Here is a 20729-nt window from a genome sequence, read left to right on the forward strand (position 1 = left end):
AGAGCGCGAGTCCCAAGCAGGGACTCAAACCCACAAACCGTGAGATCATGAGCTGAGCCAAAATCAAGAGTTGGACCCAGCCGACTGAGCCACCCAGGCGCCTCTACATTACTTAAATTCTTATCTTTATATAAAATATTTCATAACTTAAAAACAGTCACATAAATAATCTGTCTGAATCGTGGGAACATGTGCAAAATTCTCTTGCAGAGTTTGGCATTATAAGAAAGCATGAATAAACACAGAAATCTGTTTCTCCTCCTAGGGACCAAAGTGCAGATAGGAGACTTTCTTTGGTAATACTCACTTCTGGTCCTTCTGGACCTCTTTCATGGCCAGTGGAATGTGACAGAAGGAAAAAAAAAATCCATACTTCCATTTTTCATGCCCAGGAAACATGTTGTTCTTTGAACTCAATGATGACTCAGCTGAAATGACTAATTTACATAGTTTTGAGAATGGATTCAGCAGATTTCTTTAATTCCAACATTGACTGCTGTAGGAAATAATGTGTTTGACCTCATTCTACATCTTGCCGGAAAATAGGATTAACGTTTACCTCAGAACAGTAGTGTGAGGCTTAATGTTTCAGAGGAGGTTTGGATGAGAGGTGTTTAAGGAATCTAACCTGTTTGAGCTGCAACTGAGATTGGTTGTTTTCTTGTTTAGCTAAACAGGAATGCTAGTTTGTTCTTCCTTTAGTATTGGCCTGCTGCCTGCGACTCCACAGTCCTGGCCCTCTCACCTTTTGGGGATAGTTATTAGGGTTTCTGAAGCAGCCAGGTAAGTCATTGCCCCTGCTGCTTGTGTGGTGTTACCCTACCGTAGGGTATGCCTTCCCTGCTGCTCAGATAAGGAGCCCTTCTTCTACAACGAAGAAAGCTTTCCATACACAGGATTGCTGCTTCAGAAAAGGCAATTCGCATAAGGTGGGAAAGCAGTTCAGTCTCAAACCTGGCAACTAAAGGGACTGGAACCCAAATTACACATGTAAATGTTTGGCAGTAGAGAACTACGAAAATGAACAATTGCTTAAGTGAGTATTTAAAAACTATTTTCCTAAAGCAGCAATCATGTCTCTCTCCTCTCTCTTTTTACCCTAAGGTAAAGGACGGTTGAAGCTCTTCTCAAAAAACAGATAGGATTGAGGAGGTTTATTTATGACTTACTGGAAGCACAAAGAGGAGCTTCTATTGTTGATAGTCAGGCTGGGTGGATGCCAGGAGACACGTCCCAAAGGAGCTGTTTTGCCAAGAGCTGACACACAAAGAGAGCTGACCTAGTCCTTTTTTATGCTGACTGCTTGCTCAGAAATTATACCAGAGAACGGTATTGAAAGACCTAGTGTGATTTGGAACAATTACAGAGACTTTAGGGTGATCCTAATTCTAAGGAACCATTTGAAGGGAAATAGGGAAGCCACATATTCGTTAGCTTTGTGTGGAACTGCTGTTCAGCTCGTATAGGGAAATTGTCTTGAGCTAGCTCCGCCTGGCCAGGCACTCAGTATCATCCTCCTTCCTTTTCCTTTGAAACTACAAATTTAAATTCAAGTTTTCAGCAAATGCCTCTGAGACACCTCCAGAGGGGAAAAAAATCTAAGGAACACATCATTGCCACCAATATTTTTAAGCTTGAGAATATTTTTCAGATTCTAAAGTGCAAGTCAGAGGGAGAAAGGGACAGGGTGTGCATGCTCGGATGGTTTGGGAGGAAGGAAGAGGGAAGGAGCAGGGGAGAGGAAAAGATGGATCTTTCAGGGAAAGGGTAATGGAAAATGCAGAAGAATTCGTAGATTTTCTTCGACTCAACAGAACCGTAAAATCTCAGCACTGGAAAGAGTTTTAGAGATGATCTCCCTGTCCCTTACTGGTCACCTTACTGATGAGGAAACTTAGATCAGAAAAGTGAGATGATCTGTCCAAAGGGGCAGAGCCAGGTGGTGGCAGACCCAGGCTGGAAACTAGGTGTACTCACTGTTCTCATGATACCCCTGGCCTCCCACCACATCTGCATCTGATTCCCACCTTGCCTGATAGCTGTGGCCCCTCGTTCATCACTTTGAGAGCTTTGGACAAAGGAAATAGTCAGCTGATGATTGTGATTCAGTGCAATTGCCTTCTAGCCTCTGTGCCTTATATCTTCACGTCGTAAAATAAATAAATCCATTCCGTTTTTCAGCCAACCCATTTTTCAAATAATCTTTCATTTGGAAAACATACCACTTACATGTAAAAGAGGAAGAATAACCCCAGAGGTTTGCTTTACGATGCAATTCACATTCTACGATCTTTTATGATATGGATCCTCGCACATGTCCCAGGACCATCCAGGTAGTACCAGCTGCTACAGTCTCCCATTCTTCCCCCCATGGCAACACTTTGCTTTCTCCATAGTAACCTGAGTCCCCAGGATTTCACCAGGGTGCAGCCCCTGGGACTTTGGCTCTTGCAAGTAGGCTGGTTGAAGCCATTTAGTTTGTAAAGTATTGGGAGGGAGGGGCATGCATGGTAATTGGTATAATATAAAGTATAATAATAGTGTGTGTCTGGAGCTCAGCCTCAGGCCTTTAATTGCCTTCTTCTCGCCTTTATCATTGTCTTGCCCGCCACTAGACACACTGTCGCCGCAACTACCAACAGAAACGTATATGTTTGTTTCCTTGAGGTGTATACAACCCAAAAGAGAAGATGACACACGTGGGGACTCTAGTATGGATTCTTCGCAGATGACTGGTACCTGGCATCCAGAATACCCCAGCCATCTCATGGTCATTCCCTGTTTCCTTATGAGATGAGGGAGATCCTCTTGATTTCCTGACCTGGACTCCAGGACCCAGGCGAGGGAATACATGCAGGGCCATGGTGAGATGCTCCCCAAAACTTGGGAGGCAAAGTTGTCTTGAAAAATGTTGGAAAATAATTATTGTCTGTACAAACACACACTTTTTGTCTTAAGATAAGAGTTTCTCATTCTCTTAGGCATCCAAAAGAGATTTGTCTGCAACCTACTAAATCAGCAAAAATTAATTTGGGGGCATCTATTCAGTGTTCAATGATATGCTAAGCAATGTGGGGGATAATAGTATTAGCTAACATTTATCGAATTCTTACAATGTGCCAGGTATCTGCTGAGCACTGTATATGAGTTGTTGCATTTAGCAGTACAGCCCCTCCTATGAGATAGGTGTTTTTATCATCTCCATTTTAAATATCGGTAATGAAGGTATAGAGAAGTTAGGCCATTTGTTCGATGTCACACAGCTGGCAAGCAGGAGGGCCAGTGGTTTTCTTACTGATGAGGAACCTTACCTAGTTCTGCTTCCAGAACTTATGATTTTAAATGAGTATAAATCATGGTTCCTTCCCCCACTAGATTTATAATCTAGTTGGGGGAAACATGACTAACACACATTAAAACAACAGTAAATTATGTGAGGTGAGCATATATAATTAAATGCTAAATTGGATGCTATTAACTATGAATGCGTCAGGAGATCAGAGGGCACAGGGAGGCATGGACCAGGCAGGCAGGATTTCATGAAGCTGAGCATCGAATGGTCCCTAAGATGTGCACAGGCAAAGGACTGCCTCAGGCAAAAAGGTGGCAAAAGTGCTTGAAGCAGAAGTGAGCAAGACCCATGCTGGAGGATGAAGCAGCTGGCCTGACCACAGCTGGGTGGAGCTGATGGGAAGGGCGGGGCCAGCTTGGACAGCCTTTAAAGCAAGTGGAGTTTAGGTTTGGTGCATTAGCAAGGAGAGAGTCATTAAAGGCCCTGGATCAATAAAGCAATATTAGAAAAGGGATGTTTAAGGAAGATGTACTTGGCAGGACACAGAGAATCCATCTTTTTAAAATTGCAAGTGACATAAAGCTTGGAAAAACATATACGAAATGACTCTAAATTGTTACCGTTCTTATTCTTCAGTTCACTGTTTATTCTGTCTGATATTTTTAAAAGATGTTTATTTATTTTGACTTTTTTCTAATGTTTATTCACCCTTGAGAGAGAGAGAGAGAGAGAGAGAGAGAGAGAGAGAGCACTCATGAGCATGCACGTGCGAGAGAGGGTGGGGCAGAGAGAGAGGGGACAGAGGATCCCAGGCAGGTTCTGCGCTGTGAGCAGAGAGCTCGATGCAGGGCTTGGACTCACGAATTGTAAGATCATGACCTGAGTTGAAGTTGGCCACTTAACTGACTGAGCCACCTAGGTGCCCCTATTTATTTGTTTTGAGAGAGAGAGAGAGAGAGAGAGAGAGAGAGAACATGTACACGCACAAGCTGGGTGGGGGGTGGCAGAGAGAGAGGGAGAGAGAAACTCCAAAACAAGCTCCATGCTTAGCATGAAGCTGAGTGGGGCTTCATCCCATGGTCATGGGATCATGACCTGAGCCGAAATCAAGAGTCAGATGCTTAACCAACTGAGCCACTCAGGGGCCCCTATTCTGTTTGATCTTTATGATTTATTTTTACATTTATTTTACATTAGCAAGTTCTACCAATTCTGTGCCTACTTAATACTTTTCTACACTTCCTTGCCATTACTTTAGTTTGGCCACCATCCTAAGGATGAGGGGAGGCAGTAGAAGCCTTTCTGGAAGAGATGGCATGTTTCCAGAGTCCTGAATATTTCACAAGTGTTAGCCAGAAATGAAAGGAAGAAGTGGGAAGAAGAGCAGGAGAAGGATAGCATAATGGGCAAAAGAAAGCAACAACAAAACAACCGCCCCTGAATATGGTGCTAGCCCTGGGGTGCCACAGTAAAGAAAACTAGATATGTGGCATTGACTTAGTAAAGGACCGCTGGCTCGGGGCAGGGGGAGGTGTGGGGGAAGGGGGTACAGGAGGGCCCAGAGTCCAGGTTGGAAGGCTGATGAGCTTCATTACATGATATCAAAAACATTTGGTCAAAATTTTATACCCTGGAAGGCAGAGCACCTCCAGCGTGGTGGGAGGAAGGCCCTTGAGGAGGTGACATATGAGCTATTCCTTAAACACGTAAATTGGCCTTCTCAGTGGAGGGAATGATCTTGGCCAAGGCAGAGTCTGACGGTTTGAAGGATAAGGATCCTAAACACCAGACAAGCTTTCGGAAGATTCATCTGTTGCTGGGGGTACAGCACACCGGGAAGTGGACCTAAGTAGGGCTAACCTAAATTTAAAGACTGCTTATTATTGTAGAGAAATGTTGAGGAAGTAAGTGAAAATTTTAAATTATCTTTCAGAATCTGGTGAGAAGTCAGCACTAGATTTTTAACAGCTTTATTGAGATATGATTCACGTACCATACATCTCACCTTATGAAAGTGTACAATTCAATGGCTTTTAGCATATTCACAGAGTTGTGCAACCATCACCACAATTAACTTTAGAACAGTTTCATCACCCCAGAAAGAAACCTTGCACTTATTTGCACCCCTCCCCACAGTTCCTGGTAATCTACTCATCCATCTCCATCACTGTACGGTTGCCTATTCTGGGCGTTTCATATATGCAGAATCATATAACATATGGTCTTTTGTGACTGGCTTCTTTCATCAGTGCTAGATTTTGCAACCCTATGGTTTGTTATTAAATGACCAATGGTTAAATCACACATTTTCAAGTACATTAGGAAGAAATAATAGTAAAAACCTGGAACACAATCAGTGGGGCAGGATGCTAGTGTAGGAGTAAAGACCCTGGGCCAGAAATCAGGAGATTTACTTCCAGTCTACTTTTTTTTTCTTTTTTTGAGAGAGAGGGCAGGGAGATCATGACCTGAGCCAAAATCAAGTGTTATTTTGATAACTCAGGGCCACTCAGGGGCCCCTCAATTCTGTTTTTAACCAAGTGTGTGATCTTGGGCAAGGCAGCAACCTGTCTGGGCCACAGGTTACCATCTGTAAAATAAGAGGAATGGGATTTGAACAGTGATTCTCAGCTTTTAATGCACAGAAATTGCTTGGGGAGCTTTTTTGAAAAATATACGACCCTGGGACCTCACCCTGAGATATTTCAAAAGCTCCTGAGTTTGTTGTTTACCAAAGGTTAGGAATTTCAGAGCTTACACCTTCTTTAGGTTTCCTAATAAATTTGACATTCTATATGGTACATGTATTTACCAATGCATTTTTGCCTGGAGCCATACCTGTGGCTTTTGGTCAAGTCCTTTTGTCTGTAATCAGTAATTACATCAAATAGGACAACTTCTTGGTGATGCTATGGATGCGGCTGTTGCTGGTCAGTGATCCCGGGCGCCTGACTGGAACTCACTGTGAGTCATAATAATAAGAGCAATTTGCCTTCCCTAATGCTTCCCACTTCACAGAGGACAGAAATAACTGAAAATAAGGAACGAACTACGTGAATAAATAGCATATATATGGTCTATCACTAACCACTGAAGTCTATGAGTGTGTGTGTGTGTGTGTGTGTGTGTGTGTGTGTGTGAGAGAGAGAGAGAGAGAGAGAGAGAGAGAGAGAGAGAGAGAGACATGCTTGACATTTTTTAAAGCCCACTTCCCCACGGACAGCTGGTCAAATTCCTAACTTGTGAGGCTGCTTGGATAGAAGTGGTTGAGTTTAATGACATAAGAATGATTTCACTCATGTGTGGAATTTAAGAAACAAAACAGATGAACATAGGGAAGGGAAGGAAAAATAAAATAAGATAAAAACAGAGAGGGAGGCAAACCATAAGAGAGTCTTAATGATAGAGAATAAACTGAGGGTTGCTGGAGGGGTGGTGGGTGGGGGATGGGATAGATGGCAGATGGGCATTAAGGAGGGCACTTGGGATGAGCACCGGGTGTTATTATGTAAGTGATGAATCACTAAATTCTACTCCTGAAACAATACTACACTATATGTTAACTAAATTGAATTTAAATAAATTCTCTATATTCTGTACGCAGAAATGGAATATAGGGAACTTACATTCCGTATATTCTGTTTACATAAAAAAATATAGACCTTTGATCCTTCTTCTCCAGTTTGTTACTCTCATGGTTTTTTGCTTCTCTTCAGCTGCCAAACCCCTTCTTAAAACAAGGGAGGGGGCAGCTAAAATTACAGGCCTGCCGGGGGTGCCTGGCTGGCTCACTCCATAGAGCATGCAGGTCTTGATCTTGGGGTTGTAAATTCAAGCCCCACGTTGGGTGTAGGGATTACTTAAAAATAAAACCTTTTTAAAAAATTACAAGCCTGGCCTCCACCTAAGACGCAGTAGAGAAAGAAATCCCCCAAATGTATATGAATCAACACTCATTGTTGCCTATTACACAATGTCCAAATTAGCAGGGATAGTTGCCTGCTTCCTTTAGTTTAGTTACAAAATTAACCTTCAGTGCATGTTTTTGTGGTCATCTTATACCTCTCCTCAAAACCTTTCACTAGCTTCTCTTCACTTGGTGTAAGATAATTTTATTCCATAAACCTGAAAACCACTTCTCCGCTTGAGTTCACTTTGTCTAGTGATTTTCATGTGCCATTTCCCATCACCCCAATCATCAACACGTACGCTTTTATGCCCCTAAACGTATTATATTTGGTCAATTCTAGATATATACTTTTTCACTTTCTAAAATCTCTGAAGTCAGGAAGTATCTTACAACCAATGGTATCTGAAATTCAATGAAGTACAGTAAGTTCTTTCTGAGTGAGTAGTTTACCTCCTACCACTTACTGAATGATGTACTTCCATCCAAGTATTTGGCTCCAATTCCTAAATTTAAAAAAAAAATTTTTTTTTAGGGGCAGCTGGGTGGCTCAGTTGGTTGGGCGACTGACTGGCTCAGGTCATGATCTCATGGTTCATGGGTTTGAGCCCCACTTCAGGCTCTGTGCTGACAACTCAGAGCCTGGCACCTGCTTCTAATCCTGTGTGTCTGTCTCTCTCTGCCCCTCCCCCACTCATACTCGCTCGCTCTCAGAAATAAACATTTTAATGTTTATTATTTTATTATTATTATTAATGTTTATTTTTGAGAGAGAGAGAGCATGACCTAGGGAAGGGCAGAGAAAGAGGGGGACAGAGGATCTGAAGCAGTTCCCAAGCTGACAGAAGGGAGTGAGACGTGGGGCTTGAATTCACAAACCACGAGATCATGACCTGAGCCGAAGTCGATCACTTAACCGACTGAGCCACCCCACCCAATTCATAAATTTTATGAGAAGTCTTTCTTTATTTTTGTGAAACTATTTGATATTAATATAATTCCAATATTTCTAGCATTCTGATAGATATGTTCCTAAGTAGCATAGGAATCTACTTTATCAATTTAATGACTGTATAATGTTCCATTATTTGAGTATATCATGATTTTATTACCCAGTCCCTATTGATGTTATCAGTAATGCCCAGAGAAACCAATTTTGTGTACTTATCTACTTTCCTATGGTACATTTTCTAAAAGTAGAGAATGAATACTGGTATTACTGGTATAATACAACAAGCTTTTCTGTCCCTATGTTTTCATTTTTTTTTTAAATAAGTGTACTCTTTTTTTTTTTAATGTGTGTTTTTGAGAGGGACAGAACGTAAGTGGGGGAGGGGCAGAGAGAGAGAGGGAGACACAGAATCGGAAGCAGGCTCCAGGCTCCAGGCTCCCAGCTGTCGCACAGAGCCCGAGATGGTGCTCGAACTCACAAGCTGTGAGATCGTGATGTGAGCCGAAGTCAGTGCTCAACTGACTGAGCCACCCAAGTGCCCCCTTATGTTTTCATTTGTTGACTGGACTGTAAGCCTTTGTCTGTAGTCTAATGATGATTTTTTAAATCTTTTATTCATTTTTTATTGTGGTAAAATATGTAATGTAAAGTTTACTATTTTAACCATCTTTATGTGTACAGTTCAGTGCCGTTAAGGATATTCACATTGTACAGCTGTCACAACCATCCATCTCCAGAAGGCTGATCTTTTTTAGGGTTGTAAATACATATTGCCATGTTGCCCTATAGAGATAAAAAAAAAATTGCTGTTCTTCACAACAACTTATTTATCTATTAAACATACATTTATTGGGGCACCTGGGTGGCTAAGTCGGTTAAGCGTCCGACTTTAGCTCAGGTCATGATCTCGCGGTTCGTGAGTTCAAGCCCCGCGTCAGGCTCTGTGCTGACAGCTCAGAGCCTGGAGCCTATTTCAGATTCTGTGTCTCCCTCTCTCTCTCTGACCCTCCCCCGTTCATGCTCTGTCTCTCTCTGTCTCAAAAATAAATAAACGTTAAAAAAAATTAAAAAAAAAACCAAAAAAAACCCATACATTTATTAAATAGTCTCATGTGTCAAGCAATCTACTAGCTACCCGTAAACATTGTATCAGTTAAGATGATTTTGTTGCAAACGACAGAAAACCTAACAGGAACTGACAGGCAATAGTTTTGTTTCCAAGTATGGCAGAATTAAGTTCTGCTTCTATCACCAGGACCCTGTTTCTCTCAGTCTTTCTCTTGGTTGTGTTCTCTCCAAGTATTGTTGCCTTCATTCTCAAACAGGTTTGTCCCTTGTGATATCACAATGACTATAGCAGCCCTGCACCCTATTGATTCCATGTCCAGGAGAGAGAGAGAGAGAGAGAGAGGGAGGGAAAGAACCCCTCTTTCAGTAACTTTAAAGATTCAGAGCATATCTCACCCAAACCAATCAGGAAGGCCATAGGAATGGGACAGTAAGTGGCTAATTTAGACCTGTGACTTTTCCTCCATCCTGACCCCAGGGGTGGGGGGTGCCCCATCTGAATCATAATGACCAGGGCGCCTGGGTGGCTCAGTGGGTTAAGCGTCCAACTTTGGCTCAGGTCATGATCTCACAGTTCATGAGTTCGAGCCCCGTGTCGGGCTCTGTGCTGACAGCTGGGAGTCTGGAACCTACTTGGTATTCTATGCCTCCCTCTCTCTCTGCCCCTCCCCACTCACGCGCGCTCACACGCGGGCTCTCTCTCTCACAAATATGAATAAACATTAAAAAATTTTTGGATCACAAAGACCAAGAGCAGATAATTCACAAAGAAAATCAAACCTGTTGCCAGAAGAACATGAAGGACACTGGGGTGGCACAGTGTCCACTGCCATTCAGCAGCGAGACTATCATATAAGAAACCGTACCATAGAGCATGGAAAAATGAAGTTAGGGGGTACCTGGGTCGCTCAGTCACTGAGCATCCGACTCTTGCTTTTGGCTCAGGTCATGATCCCAGGGTCGAGGGATCGAGCCCCGTTTGGGCTCTGCACTAAGCATGGATCCTGCTTGGGATTCTATCTCTTCCTTTGCCTCGCCCTGCTCACTTGCGCATGCGTGCTTTTATGCTCTAATGAGGGAAACAGGCCTATAAGCAGGTCTGACAGGCTGCATGTCAACAGAGGTAGAAAGGTGGTGTGCTGCAGACAAGGGCACCCACAGCCAGCCTGAGAACCCAGGAAAGGCTCCCTACAACAGATGACACCTGAGCGAATCTTGTTGTAAGCAGTAAAGGAAGGTGGAAAGAGACTTTAGGGGAAAGAGAACTGCATGAAATGGTTGAAGGGGAATTATAAATAGTTTACTACCTCAAAACTAACATCTGTTGAATGCTATTATATGCTAGATACTTCTTAGCCCCTTTTCTATAATATTTTCTGTAACTCATATGTTCAAAGAATAGTGAATAGCCTGGCATCTGGAAGGAAGGTTCATGAAAAGGAAAACAAAACAAAACAAAACAAAAACAAGCAAACCCGAAAAGATCAGACTGAAAAAAGCAGGTTGGGCTCAGATTATGGAAGGGCCGTGTTATACCTAATACCTAATGCAGTAGGTATTGGAGCTAATACAGGTTTGGGGGCAAGGGTTTGACATGATCAAGGTCATGCTTTATAAACGTGTTCCAAATTTGATACCCACAAGATGGTATGGAGTGGATAATTGTTTCTGGGGAGCCACTGAAGAGGTTGCTAAGGCACACCAGCCAGAGATCAAAAGAATCCTTCTCCCTGATGCTCATACACTGCTGACCTTCTCTGTCTCTCCACGGTGCCCTCTGGGATCTTTGTTTCATTAAACGGCCCCCTATATTCTTTTTTTTTTTTCTGCCCCCTATATTCTTAATCTCTTTATAGAATGCACCCTTCTCCTCCTTGCCTTAACTAAAACGTGTTCTTTTTTTTTTTTTTTCCTCTCGGGAATTTATTTCTACTAAGCCTCCTTGAGCAGAATTTACTAATCATCCCATTGGACCCATAGCTCACCCATTTGCAAACCATTTCTAAGCACCTCCCTGCCAGCACCCTCCTCCTGTGAGGGCAGTGCAGTCCAGCCCTCTCCCATCTTTCAGATTCACTAACTCTCCCTGATTCACTTTTCAACACATTACTTTCTCCTGAAAGCTCCTTGCCAGTTGTCACTTAGATGCTAAATCCAATGGGTTTCAAATTTAACTTGAGGTATTTGATTCTGTTGACCGTTGTTTCTTGATAGATTCTCCAGAAATTATTTTTTCCTGTTTCTCCACATACCCTTCTGGCCATTCTTCTGTCTTTTTTGAAAGTTCTTCTCTCCCCACTTAAATATCAGTGTGCCTTGGGCTTCTTCCTCAGCCATCTTCCCTTCTCATCTGCCGTGCTCTTCCAATGGTTTGAATCACTACCCAAGTGTCAGTGAGCTGACAGCTCACAAGTCCACACCAGCCCCAGGCTCTCTCCTGAGCTTTAAATCTATTGTGTCCAACTGTCTACTGGACAGCACTAATGTAGTGTTTCCCTGAAACTCCAATTCCACATGCCTGAAGGAGTAAATTATTTCCTGTCTACCCAGGCACCCAAGCAAAAGCCTGGAAGTCACTTCAACTCTTCAGTTTCAATAACTTTTTAAAAAAAATTTTTAACGTTTATTTATTTTTGAGAGAACATGAGCAGGGGAGGGGCATAAAGGGAGGGAGACACAGAATCTGAAGGCTTCAGGCTCCAGGTTGTCAACACAGAACCTGACACGGGACTTGAATCCACAAACCATGAGATCATGATCTGAGTCAATGTCAGATGCTTAACCAACTGAGCCACCAGGTGCCCCTCAATAACCACTTTTAACCAGTCATCGAGCATTGTTTGTTCTGTTTTTTTGCTATATCTCATAGCTCTCTCCTGTCTATTTTCATTCTAATTGCTTTAACTTAGGATCTCATTTTCCTTTGTCTAATATATTAGCTTTCATTTTGATAATTTTCAAATATACAGAGATTAACAATAAATGAGCGGGTTTACATTACAACTAGATATGCTCCAAGGAGAAATTTCTAATAGTCTCTCCTGCTTACAGCTCTTGAGGCTATGGGTATAAGCCAGACTTAAGTCAAGGACAAGGTCACTCTTATTTGAGAGCTGGTCCCCAGACCTGATGTCTGTTGAGTCCCATCCTATGCCCCTGTAAGAAGAATGTGGCATTGGGTGAGCAGAAACCATTTGTTACAAGACCACTGGATTCTCAGTAAAGGGAAACATTTCTGAAAACATAGTCCTTGGGTGAGGAGAATTCCTTCCTCAGAGAAAGAAAGTTGCTTTCCTGGCCAGTATGGTTTATTATTAGGCATAGGATGGCAGGCTAGTGACAAAGTTAGTTAGCAAGCTATTGTTCAGTGCCAGATGTTTAAAGTCTAAGAACTAATTTCATGACACTGCACGTCACCTCCCTCATCTCCTTCTTTTGGCCTCTGTGTTGTTTTTGTTTTTGTTTGCTTGTTTGTTTTTAGAGAGTGTCTGAGCAGAGGAGAGGGGCAGAGGGAGAGAAAGAAAGAATCCTAAGCAGGCTCCACGCTCAGAAAGGAGCCTGATGCGGGGCTTGGTCCCATGACCTTGAGATCATGACCTGGGCCGAAATCAAGAGTCAGATGCTCAACTGACTGAGCCATGCAGATACCTCTGGCCTCTGTTTTTTAATCCTCCAAATGAAGATATTGGACTAGATGATCTCTAAAATCATTTCCAGCTCTACCATTTTGTTATCTATTTTTTATATAATACCAGTATAACATGTTTTTGATAGGACACAGTTTCAAGAACTATTGATGACATTTTACAGATATGGAAACTGAGGGCAGTGGGGCAAGAGATTTGTTTCAGACACATGTAGGTAATGTCAGGGCCTGAATCTTTCCAGAGCTATTTCATTAAACAAAAATTTCCTGGCTCCTGGGCGGAACTGCAGTATCTTTCCCTTCAGAAAAGCTGGTCTGTGGGGGCACCTGGGTGGCTCAGTCGGTTGAGTGTCTCACTCTTGGTTTTGGCTCAGGTCATGGTCTCGCAATTCATGGGTTTGAGCCCAGCACCTGGCTCTGCACTGATGATGTGGAGCCTGCTTGTGATTCTCTCTCTCTCTCTCTCTCTCTCTCTCTCTCTCTCTCCCTCTCTCTCTCTGTCCCACCCCACTTCTGTCTCTCAAAATAAATAAATAAACTTTTTAAAAAAATCATAAAAGAAAAAAAAAGAAAATATGGTCCGTTTTTTTTTCCCACCAGGCCTGAAGAAAAAAACAACAAGGGTCAGAGGATTAATATGAAAAATATTAGAACACACTTTTTCCACTCCCACAGACAAGGGCTTGAATCTCAGAGTACTGAAAGGCAAGTCAGTGGTGCGGAGACTGCCAGGGGGCATTTAAGAACGAGGCTGGAAGAGAGGGGGAACAGATCTGAGCTGCTGGGGATACCTTTCGGTGTTAGTGGACTAGGATGGGGGGCGGGGCACTGATCCCAAGGGCATAATAACAAGGTCAGCCTCACCTCTTCTCTCTCTGTTCTTGGCAATAGCCAGTCTAGCTAGAAAGAGCAATCTGTCAAGTCTAATTAGAGTAGAACCAGTGAACAATGGGCGCCCAGCTCTAAAATGACAGCCCAGTTTAATGGGTGGAGGAGCTTGGGAGGGACGTGCGCTTTGTGTGCTCGGAACTGGTTCCTTCAAATGGATCCTTTCCGAACTCAAACTGCAAAACAACTTCAACTGGATCCTTCTTGACTTCGCCAGAAATCTTCAGGTCCCTGCGCTTTTTAACACAGGGACATCCAGCAAAAGTAGAGAACCTGGCTGTGTTTCAAAGGTGAGGCTGTAATTGAAAACAGTTACATCATGGGCTGTCGGGGTGCCGTGCGGTGCTGTGTGCATGCACTGATATTTATTAATTTGTTCATGTTTCTCCTTCGTGTTTAATTATATTGGTGATGCTACTGTTTCTTTTATTACTTTTGAAATCCTTATTATAAGGCTGGTAATTGGATTCTCGAAATTTCAGAACAGCTTGAAATTTTAGCAGGACCACAAATAAGCACATTTAACATGCAAAAAAAAATATTAATTATATTTTTGGCTCATCCTTTAAATGCTGTCTCTGATTTGGATATTTTAGTCCTTGCATCAAAAGTAGGTTTTACGGGTAAAGGGTATGTTTTATAAATGGATCAAAGAAATACATTCCTTAAAATAAATACATGGATGCACATTACTGAAGCTTAAAAACTATGCACGTACATAATCTAAAGCCTCAAATAATGGAGGCCTGTTATCAGCAAATATTGAAGACCAATGGTGTGTTCATTTAACTCTGCCTCAGTGTGGGGCATACTTAAAGGTGTGAGAAAAACGGAATTCTCTAAAGTGGGAGAGAAAGACTGGAGAGGTAGTAAACACAAACATAATTTCTAAGTTCTAAGTGTCAGTCTGCATGATTTTGCTATTCTTTCTGGTGTGATATCTCACTTGACCCTTGAAGCACCTTATGAAGTATCTTACTGTTATCTTCACTCTACAGATAGGAAAGTAAGGCCCTGAGAAATTAGCCCAAGGTTACAGAGAAATGCAGAGTCAGGCCTTGAACTTAGGCTGTCTGGCTCCAGGTCTAATGCACTGTATTTCTGCTAGAGTTTGGAGACATTGCATTTTGAAAATCATCCAATTCATAATAATAATGCCAACATGAGAACTCTCTTCGAATCCATTGGTGTCTTCTGGACATGAAAAAAGCTAGTTTGCCTTGTTTGTACCACTGCTGGCACTTTACTGCATGTTGCTAATTTTTTCTTCTCCAACAGCATCACTTACTTCTTTTCTAATCTTTCCTTTTTTTTCTTTTACATGCATGTTATTTGAATAAATTATCTTGTAAAAAAGATAAAGTCAGCCAGCGCTACCCATCTCACCCCAGACCTAGTCCTCCCTCCAGAGAAATCAGTTATCAGTCTGGGGTATAACCAACTGTTTTCTTTGTGTGTTTGCATAGATGTGTGTGTGTGTGTGTGTGTGTGTGTGTGTGTGTGTGTGTGTATCATATTGTTTTGTGTCATTTAAAAACATACATGGTACCATGCCATATTTTTTATTCTGTAATTTGCCCTTATTTTGTTCAACTTCTTATGCCGGTGGAGATCGCTTTGTGGCAGTCTGTTTAAATGTAACTTTTTTTTTTTTTTTTTAATGTTTGTTTTTGAGAGAGAGAGAGACAGAGCATGAGAGGGAAAGGGCAGAGAGAGAGGGAGACACAGAATCCGAAGCAGGCTCCAGGCTCCGAGCTGTCAGCACAGAGCCCCATGTGGGGCTCGAACTCATAAGCTGTGAGATCATGACCTGAGCTGAAATCGGACACTCAACCGACTGAGCCACCCAGGCACCCCGTAACTCATTCTTTTTGTCACATGGCATTGCATTGTCACTTTTACTGTTTTCTACCTTGCCTCTGCTTTTGAAATGACTTAGTGGCACATCAAGTCAAGATTAACCATATTTGTATTTATGGGGCAGGTAAAGCCGGGCCTAAGCTTTCTAAGCCCACTGAGTGCTAACAAGTAAGAAAGGAAGGGGACAGAGCAAGCACCTAATGAGCACTCTGGGTGGAGGGAAGGGCCTAAGGCAGGAAGGGTCTTACCTATCAGTAGTTTTGTTACCTCTCAGCCTCTGAATTTTAGCATTTTTGTCATTGTTGTTTTAAACCCACCTGTTCTCCAGAGCTACATTCCTTATATATAAGAGAGAATAGTAACATACTTGACAGAGTGCTGTGAGGATTGAATGGGTAACACCCAGGAAGGAACATCAAAACTGAGCCGACTGAGACCTGTAAGTTATGAACTGTTTGCTTACCCTCTTTCCCTCCCGCCTCAGATATTGTGTTGTGAGTAAATAGAGCTAAAAATGTTGTTATTAGATATTCTGGAGCATTAATGTGCCTGAAGGCATGGATTTTGGAGACTGACTTATCTCTGGATTCAAGTCCTGATGAGGCTATTGATTAGTGGTGTTTTGTCTGATGTAAAATAAGGGCAGTAATAATAGTAAACTTAGCCTGTGGCGAAGTATAAATGAGATAATGTACGTGAAGTATTTATATAGTTGCTGGCATGTAGGAAAGCCAGCGGCTGTTACCGTTATCAGCCAGAGAAGCTGCAATATCTCCACTTCCATTTTCTGTCTGTAAAGTATGCTGTCGAGTTTCCTCAGACTTGACAATAAAGGCAGGCCTAATCTCAGGATTAAAGCACAGCCATTCATCATTCCTTTAGTCCATAGTTTTTTGTTTTTTTTTTTTTTTTTTTTTTTAAGCAGCTCTTTCCTGAACACCTACTGCATGTCTTAATACCCTGCTGGGTACTGTGTGAAACATAAAGGAAGTGCATGACAGGGCTCTTGCCCTCAAAATACTTATGGCTATTAAGCTGAAGTACCTTAATATGCCAGGTTAACACAGGAAAGGACCTGTCAGATGAAAGGCCTGATGTCATATGCTGTCTGGGTAACAGATAATAACATAAACCCAGGGTAGTAGTATGAATATACATGCCCAGTGACTACTTTCTCAAATTTTTCTGTTAATTACAAAGGTATATGTACATACTCCTTTAACACCTGCTTATTCATTCCTTACCTAGCTTCAGAATTATTTTACTTTTTTAAAAATGTTTATTGTTGGAGAGAGAGAGAGCACAAGCCATGGAGGGGCAGAGAGACAGGGGGAGAGAGAATCCCAAGCAGGCTCCACGCTGTGAGCACAGAGCCCAGCATGGGGCTTAAACTCACAAACTGTGAGATCATGACCTGAGCCGAAATCGAGTCGGATGCTTAACAGACTGAGCCACCCAGGTGCCCCCAGGATTATTTTAGAAGCTCATCTGGGCCTCATCTGTGGAACTTGAGCATTAAATTAGTTGCTAACGCAGGGCCAGTCTCCAGGCTGGGGGTTGCTCTCACTCCCTCTGGAAAGAGCTGGAAAGAATGAAGTTACCAGGAACTGGCAGAGAGAAGCTGCTCTCTGCTCGGCCTAAGTCTTGAGTGAATAAAAACATGCAGATTTTTCTGTTCTTCTGGACAAAATAGCTGATATTTAGTGAGCAGATAAAATCCCAAAAATGTAGGAACTGTTGTAAAGAGCCTGAGGATGCCACATAAAGGGCCTGAAAGTACTTATATGGGGGAGTAAATTCCCAAGAAGTAAACCTACAATATTTCCAAAACGTCAGCCTAGTCCTTCTCAGCCCAGTAAGCTTTCTGGGACCCATAGAGCCCATTTTCTGTTGTGTGTATGAACCCATTCTGGCTGGCCCAGACTGGAGTTCCAAAAGGACATAAAAGGCCACCTCAGTTGTCAAGCACAGAAGTCATGTGTGGCTTTTGGTTTAAGAATCAGTCCAGCCAGCAGATGCTCTGAGTGCTTGGGGAGTGGCATGCCTATTTCTGATACGAGAACAAGCGTCCTTTGTCTTAATTCCACACTTAAATCTGGGATAGACCATTCTGAATGTCTTTACTTTTAAAGGACCTATGTTAAAATCATTCTTATTAGCAAAAAGTCACTTATCGTATAAAAAGGTGTGATTTCCCAGACAGCCTTTTTACTGTTGAAGGAATTTCTTAGCAGACAAAGGAATCTGCTCATTAAATCATAAGCCCTGTGAGAAAGAGATTCTTAAGCATAAGGTACAGCGCATGTAGTTGTTAGGTTAAGTGGGATTCAAAACACTGTCTCCACTACCCCTTTCTGAAGGCGATCTCTTTTTCTTTGCTGAAGAGGGGCACCTTTCTGAAAATTTCCCCCATGAACCCAGAATAAAAATGTACAGCACATTAGAGTTCTAAAAATAATTCGACCCTGCATTTCACAGAGTTCAGGGCTCCAAAAATATGCTGTCCAAATCATTATTGGCGATTACTTTATTTTGCCCTTGTACAAGAGGGGAAAGCAGCTGGGGTATGAGACTTGAGAGAGAGCCCATTTTCCAAGGAAGAACAAAGAACCGAGGGAGAAGCTGCTTTGCTTTGTCTGAGCCAACTCCCTCTGAGGATTGCCGCAGGAAAGGCTTAGAGCTGTATCCCTGCCCATTAGTTTAGGGCCACTTGGTTCAGCAGTCCTGGCCATGTGGGAAGATGTGTGCCTACCTGCACAGTATTAATGTTATCAGCTGCCCTGTTCATGTAGCCTCTCTCTAGAGGACACTTTTATAACACAGTAGCACTTAGGGAGACATTCCCTCCTTTACTTGTGTTTCTCTGCTGATAAATGTCAGGCTTCCTCTTGGATCCTGTCCCTGATTCACTAAGTTACTATATATTCTTTGCTTTTCTTTGTGCTCCAAACACTGAGCTCTCAGTGCTCATCTGGTTGGATCCAGATTGTGAAGGCTACAGCCCAAGCGATCCCATACAGGACTTGGGGGCCCAACCTTCCTTTTCCAGGAGCCTCGAGAAGCCTTCTGTTCCAGCAAGGTCCCTAATTAATGTGTTTCTGGTGCTACTGGACAAAAGAGAGGGCCCTGTTTTGAACCAGAGCCTATAATTTATGCCGACAGCTATACCCTGATGGGAGATGGGAATTTTCATGTCAGAGGACAGGGACCCGATAAACAGCATGACTAATCCAAATGAAACCATCCACCTCTGGGTCTTTACTCCCTTACTAAAAGAAAAAACAGAGATGTGTGGTTTTTACACTTAATGCACTGAATCTCTGCAAGTGGAAGGGACTTAGCACATCATCTGGGCAATGTGGAGGGCATGGCTCTAAAGGAGAAAGCATCAGCTTCAAGAAGGGCAGCATACAGTTCTATGCGGCACAAAAAGGGGGAAGCTGCACTTGGGCATCATCTTGCAGGTTACAATTCCGGGCAGTCGCGCGGCTCCAGCGCAGAAGCACAACTCCTCATCTTTCTTCTGTGGGCTTCAGCCATAGGGGGAGAAAGGTGGTGCCACAACTCTCTCCCAGTGGATGATGATGACGTGTTCTAAGCAGATGATTGCGGAGGCTCCTGTCAAATGAGTGGAGAGAAAAGGGAAGTGGGGAGAGGAGGAGGGACTCAAGAAACAGCACTGCAACAACCCTGGAATAAAAATGAGGGGCCATTATGGGAAATGATAAGCACAATCACCTTGAAACTCAGTCCCTTGCCCGTTTTTTTCCAATTTGCTTCTGATAACCTCTTACAATACTTTGTAAATAACTTAAAGCAGCACAGGATAAATGAAAGGGAGCTTCCATCAGGTTCTATTTTCACTCTTTAGGACGGTCTGAAATAGCAATTATCCTTTTAAGCTTCAGGAAGCATTAAAAACAGTCAAGCCTTTTGAAACACTGTGTACCAAAACCATAACGGTCCTGTAGGTTTCCCTTCTCGACAGAAAGGCTGCTCGGGCTGTGCCCATTACTTTCAGTTTCGTTGGGTGGGGGGTGGGGGGGGGGTATATCCTGCAGCATCCTAAGCGCAACGGACTTTGGAATGTTGGCTCGGTCCAAGCGGTCCCCTTGGCGACGCCACGGCCTCCGGGGAGATCCGAGCTGTTTCCCTCTTCCCCAGCAGGCGGCGCTGTTTTTCGCGGCGCCCGCGACCGCCACCGCCCAGCTGGGAGGTCACTTCCGCCGCGGCCTGGGGAGGCTTCCCTCCTCATGCCACTCCTTTCTGGTGTTTTTCTGAGGCAGGATTTCTTTATCCAGGGCTGCCTACTAACGTTTCTGAAACACTATGCTCTAATGATAGTTTATGCTACTTTAAAACTTGCTGCTTGGGTCCTCTGAGAGAGTGGAAATCTTAAAAAAACACATGTATTTGGGATTGCGTAATCACTGTTTTTTTTTAAACTTCTAACGCATTTCAACCTAGTTAAATAAAAAGGGTCTCTGAAGAAGGCAATAGATGTTGAAATTTAGAATGCTTAAAAACAAACAAAAATTCCCCTTCCTGTTTATTCCAGATTCTTCCAGTGTAGAGAGCAGCTCACGAAAATTCAGCTGCGGCTCCATCTGCTGGACGCGCCGCGCCGCTGCAAGGCCCTGCCCTGGAAGGAGAGGTGTCGGCTGCAGGTGAAGAAGGCCCGGCCTTTTCCCCAGGAAAAGCTCTGGCACCAAGGTAGCATTCACATGCAGGTCTGCTTATCTAAAAAGAGACTAAACTGATCCTCTGCAATAAAATGGGCAGAGTTTTGAGGAGCCCTCAGGCCTAAATGTACTGGCATATGTTATATGAGTGTCCTCTTAGGAAAACCTGGGGCTTGGGGAAAAAGGAGGCGTGATTCATTTCATTTCACCCGCACGTCTCGCAGGTTGCAGGGCTGAAAACTAAAACTGTATTTTTCATCAAGGCACACAGGGAAGCATCGGGGACAGAAGTCAAAATGTATTTGTTCTCCTGAATGGAACTGATTTTGCTGAATGGAAGGAATTTCAAAGGTGAAGAGGGTGACAGAAATAAAATTAATCTGGGAATGGGGACGTGTTAGAATGTGGCCTTGGCTGTGGTTTGATATAAGGTC

At 43.0% G+C, this 20729-nt stretch overlaps 1 protein-coding gene and 1 long non-coding RNA gene across 2 annotated transcripts in view; one reads left to right on the forward strand and one right to left on the reverse strand.

Annotated features, from left to right (window-relative positions):
* Positions 1–18125: 18125 nt before the first annotated feature.
* Positions 18126–20048, reverse strand: LOC113593045 (uncharacterized). The gene is made up of 2 exons (XR_003413089.2): positions 19352–20048; positions 18126–19231 (listed from the first exon to the last, which is right to left on the reverse strand). It is a non-coding gene; the product is annotated as an uncharacterized LOC113593045 (long non-coding RNA).
* A 141-nt stretch (positions 20049–20189) lies between these two features.
* LOC106969285 (tubulin alpha-1C chain) overlaps positions 20190–20729 on the forward strand; it is a 34803-nt gene continuing 34263 nt past the window's right edge. The window contains exon 1 of the mRNA XM_053226191.1: positions 20190–20326. The gene's annotated coding sequence lies outside the window, so the exon portion shown is untranslated. The remainder of the gene's footprint in view (positions 20327–20729) is intronic.

This window comes from Acinonyx jubatus, chromosome B4, assembly GCF_027475565.1.
Source record: "Acinonyx jubatus isolate Ajub_Pintada_27869175 chromosome B4, VMU_Ajub_asm_v1.0, whole genome shotgun sequence".
Lineage (NCBI taxonomy): Eukaryota > Metazoa > Chordata > Mammalia > Carnivora > Felidae > Acinonyx > Acinonyx jubatus.